Source organism: Chiloscyllium plagiosum, unplaced genomic scaffold, assembly GCF_037043375.1.
Source record: "Chiloscyllium plagiosum isolate Xiang-an unplaced genomic scaffold, Cpla_swu_hap1 HiC_scaffold_9, whole genome shotgun sequence".
NCBI classification, from domain to species: domain Eukaryota; kingdom Metazoa; phylum Chordata; class Chondrichthyes; order Orectolobiformes; family Hemiscylliidae; genus Chiloscyllium; species Chiloscyllium plagiosum.
Genome location: NW_028270147.1, coordinates 44,538,088 through 44,557,896, shown reverse-complemented (window position 1 = coordinate 44,557,896; position 19,809 = coordinate 44,538,088). Strand labels below are relative to the sequence as shown.

The window sequence follows — 19,809 nt, the reverse complement described above, 5'->3', positions numbered from 1 at the left end:
GTTATTTCAATCACAAAAAGTGGATTTATACCTTGGAAGTATTCTTATTCATTGTTACATATCTGTTTATTTTGAAACATTCCCTTCAATTCCTGCACCTTTATTGACATATACTTTAAACTAATTTGCCAAATCACTTTAGGCAGTTCTGCTTTCATGCCCTCATAACTGTCCCTATTTAAAGTTGACAAAATAGTAGTAGACCTCACTCCCTCAAACGAAGTGTAAAACTCAATCCTATTGGAGTTGCAGATTCCTCAGGATGACTCCACATTAATATAATTACTAAATTTTATCTCATTGCAAAATGGTAGGCTTAGTATTTCCTGCTCTCTGGTTGGCTCCAGAATATGCTGTTCTATGAAGTTATCCCAAAAACCTTATATGAATGTCTCATCTATAATACCTTTGCCTATTTGACTCTTCGAGTTGAACTATAGATTAAAATCTCCCATGATGATTGCTTTCCTTTCTGACATAGGCTCTCATTATTTATTTCTTTATGCTCCATCCTCAGTGTGGTTGCTGTTAGGGGGCCTGTATATCACTCCCATACGCAACTTTTGCAATTATTATTTTTCACCTCTATCAAGCCTGTTTCTATTTCCTGACTTCCTGAACTTAGGTTATCCCTCTTTGTAGTGCTAATCCCATTATTAACTGACAGAGCTGGCCATCCATATGTTTGTACACTTGCATCCTTCTGAAATGTACCATATCTTTCAAAATTCAAATCCCAATCATGTCATCCTGTATCCATGTTTCTGCTTGGATTAGCAGATCATGCTTATTGATTACTATTTGTGCTCTTAGTTAATCAGACTTTTTCAGTTAATCAGACTTGAAATATAGAGCCTTTAGTTTCATTCTTCTATTTTTCTTGTTAACACAGTTCCTTTAGTTGAAGACACTAGTTTAAAACACAAATTTCTCATCCACAGCTGAACGTGAAACTCCATCATGTTATAGTCACTTTTGCCCAAATGTTCCATTGCTTTATGCTTTCATCAATCCTTGAGTACACTGTCATGTCTAAATTAGATTGTTCCCTGGTTGATTCCAGAATGTATTGTTCTAAGAAACTGCCTCAAATACCCTCTATGGCTGGCATTCCCCTCTCTAGAAGTGACTGGGAAGGTAGTGGGAAGGGCAGATAATCTGGTAAATTGGCACCAGAGAGATACCAACCCCTTCCTACAATGTCAGGAATTGAGTTCTAGACTGGATGCCCATGGCTGATCTCCCAGATCTTTTCGCAATTTAAGCTCTTAACTGGTCAATCAATGACCATTTTAAGGGCTTAACCCAATACCAGCCTGTTCAACTGTTTCCAGCAATTGAGAGAAGGGACATCTTCCCGATTTTTATAAGAGTGTCCTGCCTCTTGGGTTTTGTGGAGTCTCAATTTGCCCCAGTGCGGGTCAGTCAATGGTGTGGATGGTTGGGCAGGGGTACCCTTGCCTTCAAACCCTCTGGCACCTTCTCCCCATGTCTTCCACACAGCGATGCCCCGACCACCATTAAAGCGAAGTTACTTACCTTCCCACTGCTCCTGGTCTTCAGCCATGCTGTACAGTCTGGATGTGGAAGCAGTTTAGGTCAAGATGAGAAATGATAAAAGCAAAAAGTCACTTGAGTAGTGTGCAGGGTCCCAACAGTAATTACATGGAGCATAAAGGAAGAAATATCTCGTCATGAATGCTCTATGCGTTCAGGTTTTAATTCTAACCCTTTACTATTTTGCCTCCCTCTAACCTTATTTGTTGACACATATTATATTTATAGACTATGTCTGTCCTTCTCACAGCCTGGTTATCAGAGTAATTTGTTCAACAGGTTGAAGGATAAAGGTTTCTGAGAATCTCTGGAGAACCCATCAGTCCTTCCTCCAATGTTGTCATAGTGTCTTTTACATTCATTTGGAGCACAGATAAGATCTTGGTTTCACATCTAATCTCAAGTATGACACCTTTGACAATGTAGCACTCTCTCAGTACACCAACGTAAGAGGGTGCGGTAAACCTGAAACCGCCTATAACTTTTATTGTTACAATGTGTGACTTAGTTTCAAAAGGTGGTTCTATAAAAGATAATATTAGCTCATAGACATCATTAAGAAAGGAGCAAAAGATCATCACAGAGGTCAGATCAGTTGGATCAGTTTTTCTGGTAAACAGTGACATTATCTGCGTGTAGACTGGCAGTGAGTCTTTTATATGCTTTGAACACTAGATAAATGTTCAGGTATTCCTTAGGGTTGCTGACTGGAGCTCCCAATGATGTGGAGATGCTGGTGTTGGGCTGGGGTGGATAAGGTCAGAAGTCACATCACATCAGGTTAAAGTCCAACACGTTTATTTGAAATCACAAGCTTTTGGAGTGCTGCTCCTTCGTCAGTATGCAATCTTACACTGATCACCTCATTAATTACTTGTCCAGGCCCCATGGTGTCCACCTCATTGAAGTGCGCAGTCATGGAGTGAAATTACTCACTGCTGCTAGGACCTCTCGGCGGTGACACCATGGGCATCATTTTAAACCTTAACTGGCCACCATGTCAAACATCGCAAGCCAGGAGCTGCCATTAAACTCTGCTGCTCGAATGCTATTGTGTGGGAGATGGTTGTGAAAGTAATATTGGCTCCCCAGTTCATGGACAGAGACCTGGAGAGGACTGCTGCTCATGACCACCAGAGGCTGCCGGAAAGAAATCAGATAGTTGCCCAGGTCAGTGCAGTGTCCATGGGCAGCAGAAACATGCAGCGATGCCATAAGAAGGTCAATGACCTGCCATTTTATGTAACAGTAAGTGCCAATCTCCTACCTCTACTACCTCCCATTCACTCTAACTGTGCCATTTCACCCAGCTCTCTTCAAGACTAATGGAAAAGATATAAAAGCAGAAAGTGCTGGAAGTTTTCATGGCAGCATCTGTGGTGAGAAATGAGAATGGTGCAGTATTAATGGCACTGAACTCTTCATCCAGAAATACAAGTTAATATTCGGGGGACATGTGTCCAAATTCTAGCCCCCGCCCTTTGGCAGCTGGTGATATTTAAATCCAAGTAGTAATTCTGGAATATAAACCTAGTCTCAATAATAGTGACCATGAAACTAACATTGATTATTGTAAAAAAATCCATCTGGTTCACTAAAATTCTCAAGCGAAGGAAATCTGTTACCTGGTTTTCCTTACTTGTGTGTCCAGCAAGGATGTTGATTCAGTACCATTCTCTTAAATGGCTGAAGAAGAAACTCTCAGCTCAAGAGCAATTCAGGGCAGGCAACCGATGCTGATCTTGCCAGCGAAGCTCACACCTCATGAACCAATAAAATAAAACAGCTAATATTTCAAGTCAGCCACGACTTTTTCTTTAGGTCTGAAGAGTCATAGTTGACATGAAACATTAAATTTGTTTCTCTCTCAACAGCTGCTGCCAGACCTGATGAGTATTTGCAGTGGTTTCTGATATTGGTTCGGATTTTCAACATCCAGCTGTATTTTGCTTTTAATTTAATGAAGAGTGTTCTCTTCTGCCTTAAGATCCTGAATTTAAATCTTGTGCTTGTAAATTAGTGCTTAATTTCACAAAACTCCTTTATCTGTTAGAAGCCTAAGTAATTTCCAAATTCATGACAGATGAACAAGTACAAGCAAGCTCACACAGCCTCAGTGCACTCTAATCTCTTGCAATTAGAAAAACACATTTTTAGGAAGGGCTTTTCTGTTGATATAAATTCAAAAGTGCTGTGTTTTTGGGCTCAGCAAAAACTCCACGTTGTCCAGCTCACTCAAAATCTCCTGTGAAATTATTGTAATGCACATTTACTGATGAAGGTACAATATTTCTCTGTCCTGATCTACCAAGAACTACAGAAAATTTAACAATAAGTCACTCACATTCTTTGTCTTTTATAAGATCAGAGGTCTGATCTAACAGTTGCAGAATCAATAAAGAAGTCGGTTTGGCCAGTTTCAATTTATATTCCTCAGAACAAAATAGCTCTCTAGAGCATTGGTAAGACAAAATAAGGAACAGAGGAAATGGCCAGACAGCCCCTATCTATTCTATATTCAGATCACATTGTTTCCACTCTAACATGGTGAATTTAAATCACCCACAAAAAGCCTAAGGCAATATTTTGTAATAAATATTCACTGAACTTGAAAGATAATCATGTGAAATCTATTGCATATCTATACTCTCCACAATTGTGGTTGGATACTCTCCACAATTCCCATCTTCATAATCTACAGGACTAGAGCCATCAAATTTGCTGAGTTTCAAAAAAGCTCAACTATCACAATCTTTGGCAATGTATTAGCAGCGTCACTTAGAGAAATGTGCTGGTGAGCCCAGGAGATGTATTACTTGTCACAAGTTGGCACATAGGGACATTGACAGCATTGTCAACAGAAAAGAGTAACACTTTGTCTGCATTTTAGCCTGGTTTTGGGAGTACTTAATGTCACTTCTGAACATAAGGTAGAGGATTCATCCGCTCTGAGTTCTGTTATTACTAATTCTCCTAAGTAAAAATACATAGATAAACAAACTTAACAACATGACAAAGATGCATTAGTGTCATCAACTCTGCAGTAAGTAGCTAATATGCTCCTTGCTGTGTGATAGATGCTGAGATGGCTAACTCATTCATTATTGGCTTACACTCTCAAACTTTTCTGGATAAAATACCTTCAACTCAAATCCTTTCAAGGAAAACAAAACCAAGACATTCCTTCTGTTCCAGTTTTGTTACATTATGTCACCCCAAATAGCCACAAAGGTGACCTTTTATTGATGTACATCGGGGTTCACGGGGATCTCTCCCTGGTTGAAAATCCTTAGCAAGTTCACTTGTACTAATGGTCACGTGGATAAAATGTCAAAGGTACCAGTACACACAGAATCTTAACTCAGCAAGCAAAGCTTCAAACCTAAATACCACATTTTTGTTTTTATTCATTCAGAAGATGTGAAGTTTGCTGGCATGGAAAACATTTATTACCCGTCTTTATTTGCCCTTGACAAGTTGATGGGGGTGAGTTGCAGTCTGAAACTCTTGTAATCCATGTAATGTAGGCATTATGAAATTCCAGGTTTTGATCCAGTGACCATTGAAGTAACAATGATATAGTTTAAAGTCTGGATGGTGTGTGCCTTGAAGGGGAAATTGCAGATGTTTATATTTCTATCTATCTGCTGCCCTTGTCCTAGGTGGTGGAGGTGACCGATTTGGAAAGGGAGGTTGGCGAGTCGCGAAAGTCAATATGGATGGGGTGCCTATCAGGCAGACTGTTTTGTCATTGTCATTGCTGAATGTTTTTGCTTATGTAACCAATTCAACCATTTGGATAATATTCAATTACGCTGCTAATTCATGATTCATAGATGAGGGACAGGCTTTGGGGAGTCAGAAAATAAGTTAGCCACAACAAAATTCTCAGCTTCATTTGTAGCCACAATATTTCAATGGCTGATCCAGTTAAGTTCTTAATCAATTGTAATCCCTTGGACTTTGATGGTGGGGAATTCGGCAATGGTAATGCTAGTTAACATCAAGGGGAGGCAATATTGGAAGTGTTCACTGTGTGGCACAAATGTAGCTAAAAGGTATCTACTGCTATTACAACCAGATCCCAGACGAGGTGCCCAAATCATTCTGGTTCCAGAGATAATGGCTAAATGCTTAAGCTCTCGGGTGAGGAGAGATGAATTGCCCCCCATTTTTATTCACTCACTCCCTTTATTGATTGCAACAAGGTTAATTTAGAAATAGATCCCTGCTCTTGTGGATACCTTCGTCCTAAATCCCTTTCCCTACTCCAGACCTGAACCCCTTTCTGCCTGCTCTGGATTGCACCCTCCTTTTCCCTCAGGGTCTGACATGCCTTCACCCATTCCAGTTCCAACTCCCTTCCATCCACTCAGTAACCAACCCTACCTCATTCCTTGGTACTCAACCTTCCTTCCCCTATTCCAGACCTGACTTTCTTTCACCTGCTCTGGGCCCAATCCCCATTCTCTTGTTCCAAGTCTGAAACCCCTTCACCCGCTCCAGACATGACCCTCCACTCACTCCATTCACCCATTGGCACCACCTCCAATTCACCTTCTCTAGACCTGACCTTCTACTCACCCACTCCAGATCCAACCCACTTCACCCCTTGGTAGTGGATACATTGATTGATAGATATATTGTTGTCACATGTATCGAAATGCAGTGAAAAATATTGTTCTGTGTGCTATACAGGCAGATTGTATCTTACAAAATGCATGGTGGAATACAGTGTTACAGCTGCAGAGAGAGACATCTGGATTAACATTTGACAGCTCTGTTCAAAAGTCTTATAACTGTTGTGGAAGAGAGTATAATCAGCTGGGAGGGATCTTTGATTGTGTTGGTTGCTTACTTGAAACAGTGGGGGAAGTATAGATGGAATTGATGAATGGAGGGCTTGCTTTTGTGATGGACTGGGCATTGTAGCTCCTTGAGGTCTTGCGAAGATCAGTTGCTATACCACACTGTGAGTCATCCAGATAGGATGCTTTCTATGGTGTATCTATAAACGTTAGTAGGACATGCTGACTTTCCTTCACCATCTGAGGAAATGGAGATATTGTTGTGTCATCCTGACTGTGGGTGGGCCACGACAGATTGTTGGGGATCATCATTCCCAGGAACCTGATGGTTTCAACCATCTCCACCTCTGGGGAAAGGGCGGGCCCTCCACTTCACTTCCTGAAGTCAATGACCAATTCCTTCATTTTGCTGATGTTGATGGAGAGTCAACCCTCCTTCCACTGTCACAAACCTGACTACCCTTCATCACCCTGCATCTTTTCACCTCCTCTGGACCTGATCCCCCTTTCACCTCCTCCGGACCTGATTCCCCTTTCACCTCCTCCGGACCTGATTCCCCTTTCACCTCCTCCGGACCTGATTCCCCTTTCACCTCCTCTGGACCTGATTCCCCTTTCACCTCCTCTGGACCTGATCCCCCTTTCACCTCCTCCAGACCTGATTCCCCTTTCACCTCCTCTGGACCTGATTCCCCTTTCACCTCCTCTGGACCTGATTCCCCCTTTCACCTCCTCTGGACCTGATCCCCCTTTCACCTCCTCCGGACCTGATCCCCCTTTCACCTCCTCCAGACCTGATCCCCCTTTCACCTTCTCCGGACCTGATTCCCCTTTCACCTTCTCCGGACCTGATCCCCCTTTTACCTCCTCCGGACCTGATTCCCCCTTTCACCTCCTCCGGACATGATCCCCCTTTCACCTCCTCCGGATCTGATCCCCCTTTCACCTCCTCCGGACCTGACCCCCCTTTCACCTTCCCCGGACCTGATCCCCCTTTTACCTCCTTCGGACCTGATCCCCTTTCACCTCCTCCGGACCTGATCCCCCTTTTACCTCCTTCGGACCTGATCCCCTTTCATCTCCTCTGGACCTGATCCCCTTTTCACCTCCTCCGGACCTGATCCCCTTTTCACCTCCTCCGGACCTGATTCCTCCTTTCACCTTCTCTGGACCTGATTCCCCCTTTCACCTCCTCCGGACCTGAACTCCCTTTCACCTCCTCCGGACCAGATTTCCCCTTTCATCTGTCCCAGACCTGAACCCCCTTTCACCTCCTCCGGACCTGATTCCCCCTTGACCTCCTCCGTCCCTGATCGCCCTTTCACCTCCTCCGGACCTGATTGCCCTTTCACCTCCTCTGGACCTGATTCCCCCTTTCACCTCCTCCGCTCCTGATTCCCCCTTTCACCTCCTCCGCTCCTGATTCCCCCTTTTACCTCACCCGGACCTGATCCCCTTTCACCTCCTCCGGACCTGATTTCCCCCTTTTACCTCACCCAGACCTGATTCCCCTTTCACCTTCCCCGGACCTGATCCCCCTTTCACCTCCTCCGGACCTGACCCCCCTTTCACCTTCCCCGGATCTGATCCCCCTTTCACCTTCCCCAGACCTGATTCCCCTTTCACCTTCCCCGGACCTGATCCCCCTTACACCTCCTCTGGACCTGATCCCCTTTCACTTTCTCTGGACCTGATCCCCCTTTAAACTTCCCCGGACCTGATCCCCCTTTAACCTTCCCCGGACCCTATCTCCCTTTCACCTTCCCCGGAATTGATCCCCCTTTAACCTTCCCCGGACCTGATCCCCCTTTCACCTTCCCCGGACCTGATCCCCCTTTAACCTTCCCCGGACCAGATCCCCCTTCCACCTCTCCGGACCTGATCTCCCTTTAACCTTCCCCGGACCTGATTCCCCTTTCACCTTTCCTGGACCTGATCCCCCTTGCACCTCCTCCGGACCTGACCCCCCTTTCACCTTCCCCGGACCTGATCCCCCTTTTCCCTCCTCCGGACATGATCCCCCTTTCACCTCCTCCGGACCTGATTCCCCTTTCACCTCCTCCGGACCTGATTCCCCTTTCATCTCCTCTGGACCAGATTCCCCCTTTCACCTCCTCCGGACCTGACCCCCCTTTCACCTCCTCCGGACCTGATCCCCCTTTCACCTCCTCCGGACCTGATTCCCCTTTCACCTTCTCCGGACCTGATTCCCCTTTCACCTTCTCCGGACCTGATTCCCCCTTTCACCTCCTCCGGACCTGATCCCCCTTTCACCTCCTCCGGACCTGATTCCCCTTACACCTCCTCCGGACCTGATTCCCCTTTCACCTCCTCCGGATCTGATTCCCCTTTCACCTCCTCTGGACCTGATTCCCCTTTCACCTCCTCTGGACCTGATTACCCCTTTCACCTCCTCTGGACCTGATCCCCCTTTCACCTCCTCTGGACCTGATTCCCCTTTCACCTTCTCCGGACCTGATTCCCCTTTCACCTTCTCCGGACCTGATCCCCCTTTTACCTCCTCCGGACCTGATTCCCCCTTTCACCTCCTCCGGACCTGACCCCCCTTTCACCTTCCCCGGACCTGATCCCCCTTTCACCTCCTTCGGACCTGATCCCTCTTTTACCTCCTTCGGACCTGATCCCCTTTCACCTCCTCCGGACCTGATCCTCCTTTTACCTCCTTCGGACCTGATCCCCTTTCACCTCCTCTGGACCTGATCCCCTTTCCACCTCCTCCGGACCTGATTCCCCTTTCACCTCCTCCGGACCTGATCCCCTTTTCACCTCCTCTGGACCTGATTCCTCCTTTCACCTTCTCTGGACCTGTTTCCCCCTTTCACCTCCTCCGGACCTGAACTCCCTTTCACCTCCTCCGGACCAGATTTCCCTTTCATCTGCTCCAGACCTGATCCCCCTTTCACCTCCTCCGGACCTGATTCCCCCTTGACCTCCTCCAGACCTGATCGCCCTTTCACCTCCTCCGGACTTGATCGCCCTTTCACCTCCTCCGGACCTTTTCCCCCTTTCACCTCCTCTGGACCTGATCCCCCCTTTCACCTCCTCCGGACCTGATTCCCCCTTTCACCTCCTCCGCTCCTGATTCCCCCTTTCACCTCACCCGGACCTGATCCACTTTCACCTCCTCCGGACCTGATTCCCCCTTTTACCTCACCCAGACCTGATTCCCCTTTCACCTTCCCCGGACCTGATCCCCCTTTCACCTCCTCCGGACCTGACCCCCCTTTCACCTTCCCCGGACCTGATCCCCCTTTCACCTTCCCGGGACCTGATTTCCCTTTCACCTTCCCCGGACCTGATCCCCCTTACACCTCCTCTGGACCTGATCCCCTTTCACTTTCCCCGGACCTGATCCCCCTTTAACCTTCCCCGTACCCTATCTCCCTTTCACCTTCCCCAGACCTGATCCCCCTTTAACCTTCCCCGGACCTGATCCCCCTTTCACCTTCCCCAGACCTGATCCCCCTTTAACCTTCCCCGGACCTGATCCCCCTTCCACCTCCTCCGGACCTGATCCCCCTTTAACCTTCCCCGGACCTGATTCCCTTTTCACCTTTCCTGGACCTGATCCCCCTTTCACCTCCTCCGGACCTGACCCCCCTTTCATCTTCCCCGGACCTGATCCCCCTTTTCCCTCCTCTGGACCTGAGCCCCTTTCACCTTCCCCGGACCTGATCCCCCTTTCACCTCCTCCGGACCTGATCCTCCCTTTCACCTCCTCCGGATAAGATCCCCCCTTTCACCTCCTCTGGATCTGATCCCCCTTTCACCTCCTCTGGATCTGATCCCCCTTTCACCTCCTCTGGACCTGATCCCCCTTTCACCTCCTCCGGACCTCAATCCTCTTTAGCCTCCTCCGGACCTGATTCCCCTTTCACCTCCTCCGGACCTCATTCCCCCTTTCACCTCCTCTGAACCTGATCCCCCTTTCACCTCCTCTGGACCTGATCCCTCTTTCAACTCCTCCGGACCTGATTCCCCCTTTCACCTGCTCCAACCTGATTCCCCCTTTCACCTCCTCCGGACCTGATCCCCCTTTCACCTGCTCCAACCTGATTCCCCCTTTTGCCTCCTCTGGACCTGATCCCCCTTTCACCTGCTCCAACCTGATTCCCCCTTTCACCTCCTCCGGACCTGATTCCCCCTTTCACCTGCTCCAACCTGATTCCCCTTTTTGCCTCCTCTGGACCTGATCCCCCTTTCACCTGCTCCAACCTGATCCCCCTTTCACCTCCTCCGGACCTGATCCCCCTTTCACCTGCCCCAGACCTGATCCCCCTTTCACCTGCTCTGGAGCTGGTCCCCTTTCACCTCTGGACTTGATCCCCTTCACCTTCTCTGGAGTTGATCCCCTTTCACATGCTCTGCCAAGCTGCTTGATGCTACCCTTGATTAAATGCAACCTTGAGATCAGAAGGAGAGTGGAGTTAGACACATTAGGTCAACAGGTAAGAGGCATAGCCTGTTTCTGTACTGCTAGTATGGAAGAAATGCAGCATTCAGGAAGTGGAAAAATATAATGTGAGAAAATGACAAGTAAATTTCCTTGTGACTTCTATCCCTCCTTCAGCCTTATTCGGTCAAAATTGTGGAATTTACTCCCTAATGGCATTATGGGTAATGTTTCTTTTTAGCTGTGCAGTGAAACGTGCATGCAGCCACGCTGATTTTTCACATATGGCAATCTGTGTCAGCACATTGATTGTAGCAATGACTTTTGCTTCTGGGTGCAGCACCAATAACACTCAAGATGCTTGACACCATCCAGGACAGCCAATTTGATTGGCATCACATCTACAATATCCACTCCCTCCACAACCCCAATGGTCAGTAGCAGCAGTGTGTACCATCTACAAGATGCACTGCAGAAATTCATTAAAGATCCTTAATAAGTGCTTTTCACACCCACAGCCACTTCCAGCCAGATGGACAAGGGCAACAGATAATGGGAACACCACCACCAAGTTGCCCTCAAGCCATTCACCATCCTGACTTGGAAATATATCACCATTCCTTCACTATCACTAGGTCAAAATCCTGGAATTCTTTCTGTGAGGGCACATTGGGTCAACCTACAGCGCATGAACTGCCATGGTTCAAGAAGGCAGTTCACCACCACCTTCTCAAGGGCAACTAGGAATGGGCAATAAATGGAGCCCTAGCCAGTTATGTCCCACATTCCATGAGTGAATTAAAAAAAACTCCACAGATGTGTGAACTCTGAATATATGCATTAATGTGAATTCTATTGATGTTGTGGTGATTTAACAAGAGAAATCCTGAGAAAACTCAACCCCCAAAGAATGTCCATGCTCAGAACCACTTTTTGGGGTTTGATTTTCACACCAAGGGCTGCTTTAGCTACGAATCATGGTGTGACCAGGAAATAACAAATAAAAGGCATATTTTTCTTAGGCATTTTAACACATTAGGGATGGTTTTGGCAGGATGCCGTCTGAGTTTTAAAATAGTTACATATGTGGTGAAACGTGTCCTTGTTTTAGTTTTCTGTTTCCCAAGTCCACACCCAGTGGATTGATAACTTGCCAATTAAAAAAAAAACTTAATGACTGACTCTAAATCATATTAATCAGATAAAGGGGAAGTAACATTTGAAGCAAAGTAAACAGAAATTGCTAGGAAAAATCAGCAGGTCTGGCACCATTTGTGCAGAGAAAGCATAGCTAACATTGAAGGTTCAGTGACCCTCTTTAGAACAGCATACTGAAGCATATATAGCTGTTATTTGTCAGGAATTTTGTCTGTTTGGGGCTAGGGTGCCTCTGCAAGTCATAAGGATCTAACTTACAGGGATCACTTTATTTAGAATTCGAGTTTGAACATCAGAGAAAAGTCCATTATTTTGAAAGAAAATTGGCCAAGTCTGTTGAATGGCACATACTCCACATTCCTCAAAGACTTTTGAATTCCATTGTGGAAGTTCTCTGCAAGAAAATGAAAGACAAGAAAGAAGATATTTGGAGCAGACAGATGGGTCCGAAGGCCAGATTCAAACAGGGATGTTGCCAGGGTATGCAAGTTCAAAGACATCATACCTAGTTATTTGCTATTCACTCACAGAATGTGGGTGTTGCTGGCTGGACCAGCATGTATGGCCTAGCCCCAGTTGTCCTTCACAAGGTGTTGATGGGTGGCCATCAATAGGGAGGGAGTCCTGGGACCTTGACCCACCTACACTGGCACAACAGAATATTTTCAAGTCAGGATGGTGAGTGGTTTGGAGGGATACTTGCAGGTGATGGTGTTCCCATGTTTCTGCTACATTTGTCATTCTAGATGGAAGTGGTCATGGGTACAGAAGGTGAATTTCTGCAGTGCACTGACCTCAGATAGTGCAGATAGTACAAACTGCTGTTATTAAGCATTGGTGGTGGGAGGGAGTGGGTGTTTGTGGATGTGCCATCCTGACACACAATCATTTGGAAGGGTGCCCAGGTATATCTTGTCCACAAAAGCAGGTCAAATAAAACCCAGTCAATTACTACCCCTTTGGTCTACTCTTGATCATCAGTAAAGTGATGGATGCTGTCATCAACAATGCTATCGTGCAGCATCTACTCAGCAATATCCTGCTCAGTGATGTCCAGTTTGGAATTCCCCAGGGTCACTTAGCTTCTGACCTCATCACAGTCTTGGTTCAAAAATGGACAAAAGATCCGAATTCCAGAGATGAGGTGAGAGTGACAGTCCTTGACAACACGGCTGCATTTGACTAAGTGTGCTTTCAAGGAGACCGAGCAAAACTGGAATCAATGGGTTTTGGGGCAAACTCTCTGCTGGTTGGAGTCATACTTGGCTCATAGGAAGATGATTGAGGCTTTTGAATGCCAGTCATCTCAGCTCAAGGACTTCCTCAGGGTAGTCGTAGGCCCAACTATCTTCAACTGCTTTTTCATAAGATCAGAGGTGGGGATGTTCACTGATGATTGCACAATGTTCTGTAATGCTTGCGACTCCTCAGATACTAACGCAGTCCATGCCCAAATGCAACAAGAGCTGACAATATCCTAGCTTGGGCTGACAAGTTGTTAAGTAACATTCATGCCATACAAATGCCAGGTAATAACTACCTCCAATAAGAGAGAAGCTAACCACCACCCCATGACATTTTCTATTAACATCCTTGGGGTTACCAAAGCTAATTTGTCCTTTCTGCTTTACCTGGTCTCGAATGAGACAGCACTAAACACCCTGGAGTCAAGAAGAATGGGGTTTGCAATTTTAGAACATAGAACATAGAACATTACAGCACAGTACAGGCCCTTCGGCCCTCAGTGTTGTGCCACCCTGTGAAACCCATCTGAAGCCCATCTAACCTACATTATTCCATTCTCATCCATATGCCTATCCAATGACCATTTAAATGCCTATAAAGTTGGCGAGTCTACAACTGTTGCAGGCAGTGTGTTCCACACCCCTACTACTCTCTGAGTAAGGAAATTACCTCTGATATCTGTCTTATATCTATCACCCCTCAATTTGAAGTTTTGCCCCCTCATGCCAGCCATCACCATCTTAGGAAAAAGGCTCTCACTGTCCACCCTATCTAAATCCCGGTTATCTTATATGTCTCAATTAAGTCACTTCTCAACCTTCTTCTCTCTAACGAAAATAGCCTTAAGTCCCTCAACCTTTCTTCATAAGACCTTGCCTTCATACCAGGCAACATCCTAGTAAATTTCCTCTGAACCCTTTCCAAAGCTTCCACATCCTTCCGATAATACGGTGACAAAAACTGCATGCAATACTCCAAGTGCAGCCACACCAGAGTTTTGTACAGCTGCAGCATGACCTCATGGTTCCGGAACTTGACCTCTCTGTTAATTAAAGCCAACACACCGTATGCCTTCTTAACTGCTCTATCAACCTGGGTGGCAACTGTCAGGGATCTATGTACACTGGCACTGAGATCTCTCTGCTCATCTACACTACCAAGAATCTACAATTCACCCAGTACTCTGCATTCCTGTTACTCCTTCCAGAGTGGATCACCTCACACCTCTCTGCATTAAACTCCATTTGCCACCTCTCAACCCAGCTTTGCAGCTTATCTATGTCCCTCTGTAACCTATAAAATCCTTTGGCACTATCTACAACTGTACCGACCTTAGTGTCATCCGCAAATGTACTAATCCATCCTTCTTTGCCCTCATCCAGGTCGTTTATAAAAATGACAAACAGCAGTGGACCCAAAACAGATCCTTACAGTACACAACTAGTAACTGAAATCCAGGATGAACATTTCCCATCAACCACCACGATCTATCTTCTTTCAGCTGGACAATTTCTGATCCAATCAGCTAAACTGCCCTCATTCCCATGCCTCTGTATTTTGTGTAATAGCCTACTGTGGGGAAACTTATCAAATGCCTTACTAAAATCCATACACACCACATCAACCGCTTTACCCTCATCCACCTGTTTGCTCACCTTCTTAAAGAGCTCAATAAGGTGTGAATTTTGTAATTCTTTCATGACTGCAGGACATCCCAAAGCATTTTACAAACAAATGATGTATTTTTAAAGTGGTCACTGTAATAGGAGAGATCAATGATAGGTCCCAAGTCCTCAAACCTGAGATCATTCAATCCCCAAATGTTTCCTGACAATCCCACTGACTCATTCCACCCTGGAGTAGGCACTCATGCGTATCATGGGCAGAAAAAGAGGGGGTTAGACTTACCAAAGTAGGAGATTATTTGCCACATGTGAGTTCTTTGTAATGTCCTTATTTTTTTCTCTTTGTTAATGTCAATAAACCTCAGATAGGACCTCAGCAAAACTCTTGTAGCAAATGAATGTGAGCTCTGGTCCTTGCCAAACTGCTTATAGCCTCTCTTTTGTTTTCCCGTTTAGATTATACAGAATAGCATAAAATAAACATCACAGTGGCTGGCTATCTGACCGACATGATCTGTGTCAGTGACTTTAATGCACATGAAATTGTTCTCATTCTAATGTTTTCCCATTTTGCACCCAGACTGTCATATCACTTCATCCATATGCATGTGTCAAACCTTTTCTTAAACCCGTTACTTAAATCTGTTTGCTCTCTTCACAGCTCCCTGAATAAGGATGCAATGGATCCGCCAAACCAAGATGCCTCAGCAACTTCAGCTCTCCATATTCACTCACTTCATTCTTTCATAAAACTGCCCAAAATGGATTTTGGGGGACAGGAGGAGAGGGTATGTGCTTTGTGGATTTGATTGTAAGAAAAAGAGAACAGTAAGGGGTGGTCAAAGACAGATGGACATATAAGTAATGAGTGGCAACACACAAGGAGAATGACATTGGTGCTTATTGGAAATTAAACTTCTGAGCTGAGGAACCTGGAAATTCATAGTTAATGGATTCTGCTTTGAAGAGCGAAGCAACCTAGTTTTTTTTTTAGCATTGGCAGATGATTGACACTCTTTACAAGTTGGCTGGGAATTTGACATCACTGTAATACAGCAATAAGATAAGTTGGCCACTTTTCCCAGATTGCTGCCTTGCCAAAGGTCAGCGCACATTTGATAACACTTAAGTAGTTTTGTGGGCTGCTACATTAAAACCCCTCAATTAGTTCAGCAGAAAATAACTTCCCCGTCGCTGACTGTCTCGAAGCTGAGTCACAAGTTACATTGCCCACTCCTTACATGACTTTAGTTGCTTGAGTTAGAAATACAACCTTTGATAGTCTGAATGTGAACCTGAATAAATGTGATGAGGATAATCATTTAAGACTGTGTGTCAAGTGTATTCAAGTCAGAGATTTGGGGTTTAAACCTTTTGGCGTGGAAGATAGGGTTTCTGGGTTTTCCATAAAATAATTGCTATATTCATCTAATTGTGTTTGTACTAGAATCATAGAATCCCTACAGTGTGGAACCAGGCCATTCAGCCCATCAAGTCCACACTGACCCTCCAAGACAATCCCTCTAGACCCACACCCCTTACCCTATCCCTGTGACTCAGTTTTCCTATGGCTAATCCACGTACCCTTCTCATTCCTGGACACTATGGGCAATTTAGCACAGCCAGTCCATCTAACCTACACACCTTTGGACTGTGTGAGGAAGTCAGAGCACCCAGAGGAAACTCATGCAGACACAGGGGGAACGTGCAAACTCCACACAGACAGTTGCCGAGGCTGGAATTGAGCCTGGGCCCTTGGTGCTGTGAGGCAGCAGTGCTAACCACTGAGCCACTGTACTGCCCATACTTTCAGATCCTACAACATTAGTCCCCTTGCACACTGTGCTGATAGCTGCAAATTACCAGTGTTTCAATGTGTTACTTTATCAACTTGCTCAGGTCATTGAAACTTTTGCAATATTGGTTTGCAATTCTGTGGTTGATGATATTCTCCAACTGTATGGGTGGACATTATTTCAGGGAGGGATTTTGACACAGTTATCTATAGTCAGGGCCAGAGGTGCACTGGGGCGTCAAGTAGGCATTCAAGTCAGAGTGGATATCATTTCTGGGTTGGGTGGGGGAGAGAAGTCTGAGGTCTGTTGGAGGGTGGTGGGTTGGCAGATAAGGATTTGGTGGCTCTGGGGCTCTGAGGTAGTAAGGACAAAGGTCAGTGGTTAATTAGAGGTGGGGGGGAGGAGTTTGGCAGGGAGGGAGTGGTCAGTTTATAGGTGGCCAAGATTCAGAGCAGGTTTTAATACTTTTAACTTTCCCTGGCTAAATATTACATTAAGTAAGAATACTATCAAGTTTCACACTCTAACCTAGAGCTGTGGACTGTTTTGGATGTTTACAGATGCTGGGTAATTGCCCATTGGAAAATTCAAATTCCTTTGGAGATAGCTACATCAAGGCTTTCACGTGGTCCCAATACATAGCTGCATAGTTTAACAACCTCTATATTCTTATCAGTAGCTCCAAGCCATAGTTAACCATTCAAGTCCAATTTGTTGCTTCTCTAGAAATATAGCACTTCTTTACATTCCAAAGAAGATTCACGAACACTCGAAATTTTCATACTGTTTCACTCTCCATAGATGCTGCTAGACTTGCTGAGTTTCTTCAGCACTTTCTGTTTTTTATTTCAGATCTCCAATGGTATTTTACCTTCAATAGGGTGGAGGATATTTGAGTGTCAGAATCTGTGAAATTAGAACAGATTCCATACAGTGTGGAAGCAGACTTTTCAGCCCAACAAGTTCACACCGATCCTCTGACTAATGCACCTAACACTATGGACAATTTAGCATGGCTAATTCTTGATGAAGGGCTTTTGCCGGAAGCATCGATTTTCCTATTCCTTGGATGCTGCCTGACCTGCTGTGCTTTTCCAGCACCACTTTGATCTAAATTCTGGTTTCCAGCATCTGCTGTCCTCACTTTTGCCCAATTCACCTGACCTGCACATCTTTGGACTGTGGGAGGAAACTGGAGCACTCAGAGGAAACCCACACAGACACAGGGAGAATGTGCAAACTCCATACAGACAGTCACCCAAGGCTGGAATTGAACCTGGGACCCTGGTACAGTGAGGCAGCAGTGCTAACCACTGAGCCACTGTGCCACAAGTTGTAGAATCTGTTTCTCGCATTTGTGGCTGTCCTTGCTTGTCTGCTGATGACAGCTGCTCCAGGATTCCGGGATACTCTGGCAGCCAAGCATTCCTGAGGTGTCCAGTCAAGTTAGCTGACAGTGAAGTGTACTGTATACTGACCCTTACATACCTTCTGCTCCTTCGCTCTGCTTAATGATTAGCTGAAACTGGCCTTTCAAAAGCTGAATTCTAATCTTCTCACATCCCAGAAGATTGCTTCTGTTTTACATGAGTTTTATTGCAAACTCTACTCCAATGGATCTGCAAATAAATTGATCCAGGATAATATTGTGTGAACACTTCATCTGAATATCAGTAGGTGCAGTGTTTTCATTTGGTATAAAAGTGGTGTACAACAGCTTGAGGATATTGAGGACATGACTCGTCAGTGATAGTTAAGGACTTTGCGATCTTTTTGTTTCCTCTGAGACCGCTTAAAAACCTACCCCCTGCCGCCCCTCCCCAGCAACAATCTGAAGCACAGCTTATTTCCCACTAACCTTTATCAAGTAGTAAATGCTAAAAGATGGTTACTTCAAACTTCTTTACATTATACTGATCCACTTACTGTGAGCATTGTTTTGGCCTGAAGCATGATGACAATGAATTTAAGGTCCTTGTTGATGGGTTTGAAACTTGATTTTGATAATGTGAGCCTTGCAACTCTCGTTGAATGGAATAACAACCACTGAGTCCTGTGCTTGTTGGACATGACTGAACTGAGGTAACCCCCAAGCAAAATAATGTTCCCAAACAAAAACAAATTCTGGAGATTCCTCTCAACTATCTCTTTCCTCCAGCCAAAGACATTGAAGAAAATAATTAGAGTTATAGAGTCATAGAGATGTACAGCATGGAAACAGACCCTTCAGTCCAACCCGTCCATGCCGACCAGATATCCCAACCCAATCTAGTCCCACCTGCCAGCACCCGGCCGATATCCCTCCAAACCCTTCCTATTCATATACCCATCCAAATGCCTCTTAAATGCTGCAATTGTACCAACCTCCATCACTTCCTCTGGCAGCTCATTCCATACACGTACCACCCTGTGTGTGAAAAAGCTGCCCCTTAGGTCTCTTTTATATCTTTCCCCTCTCACCCCAGACCTATGTCCTCTAGTTCTGGCCTCCACAACCCCAGGTCAAAGACTTTGTCTATTTACCCTATCCATGCCCCTCATAATATAAGGTCACCCCTCAGCCTCCAACGCCCCAGGGAAAACAGCCCCAGCCTGTTCAGCCTCTCCCTATAGCTCAAATCCTCCAACCCTGGCAACATTCTTGTAAGTCTTTTCTGAACTCTTTCAAGTTTCACAACATCTTTCCAATAGGAAAGAGACCAGAACTGCACACAATATTCCAACAGTGGCCTAACCAATGTCTTGTACAGCCGCAACATGACCTCCCAACTCCTGTACTCAATACTCTGACCAATAAAGGAAAGCATACCAAACGCCTTCTTCACTATCCTATCTACCTGCGACTGCACTTTCAAGGAGCTATGAACCTGCACTCCAAGGTCTCTTTGTTCAGCAACACTCATTAGGACCTTACCATTAACTGTATAAGTCCTGCTAAGATTTGTTATCCCAAAATGCAGCACCTCGCATTTATCTGAATTAAACTCCATCTGCCACTTCTCAGCCCATTGGCCCATCTGGTCCAGATCCTGTTGTAATCTGAGGGAACCCTCTTCGCAGTGCACTACACCTCCAATTTTGGTGTCATCTGCAAACTTACTAACTGTACCTCTTATGCTCGCATCCAAATCATTTGTGTAAATGACAAAAAATAGAGGACCCAGCACCGATCCTTATGGCACTCCACTGATCACAGGCCTTCAGTC

At 45.4% G+C, this 19,809-nt stretch overlaps 1 long non-coding RNA gene across 1 annotated transcript in view; it reads right to left on the bottom strand.

The window, feature by feature from the left end:
• LOC148149134 (uncharacterized) overlaps positions 1-19,809 on the bottom strand; it is an 83,803-nt gene that overhangs the window by 56,353 nt on the left and 7,641 nt on the right. The gene's annotated exons all lie outside the window — the stretch shown is intronic.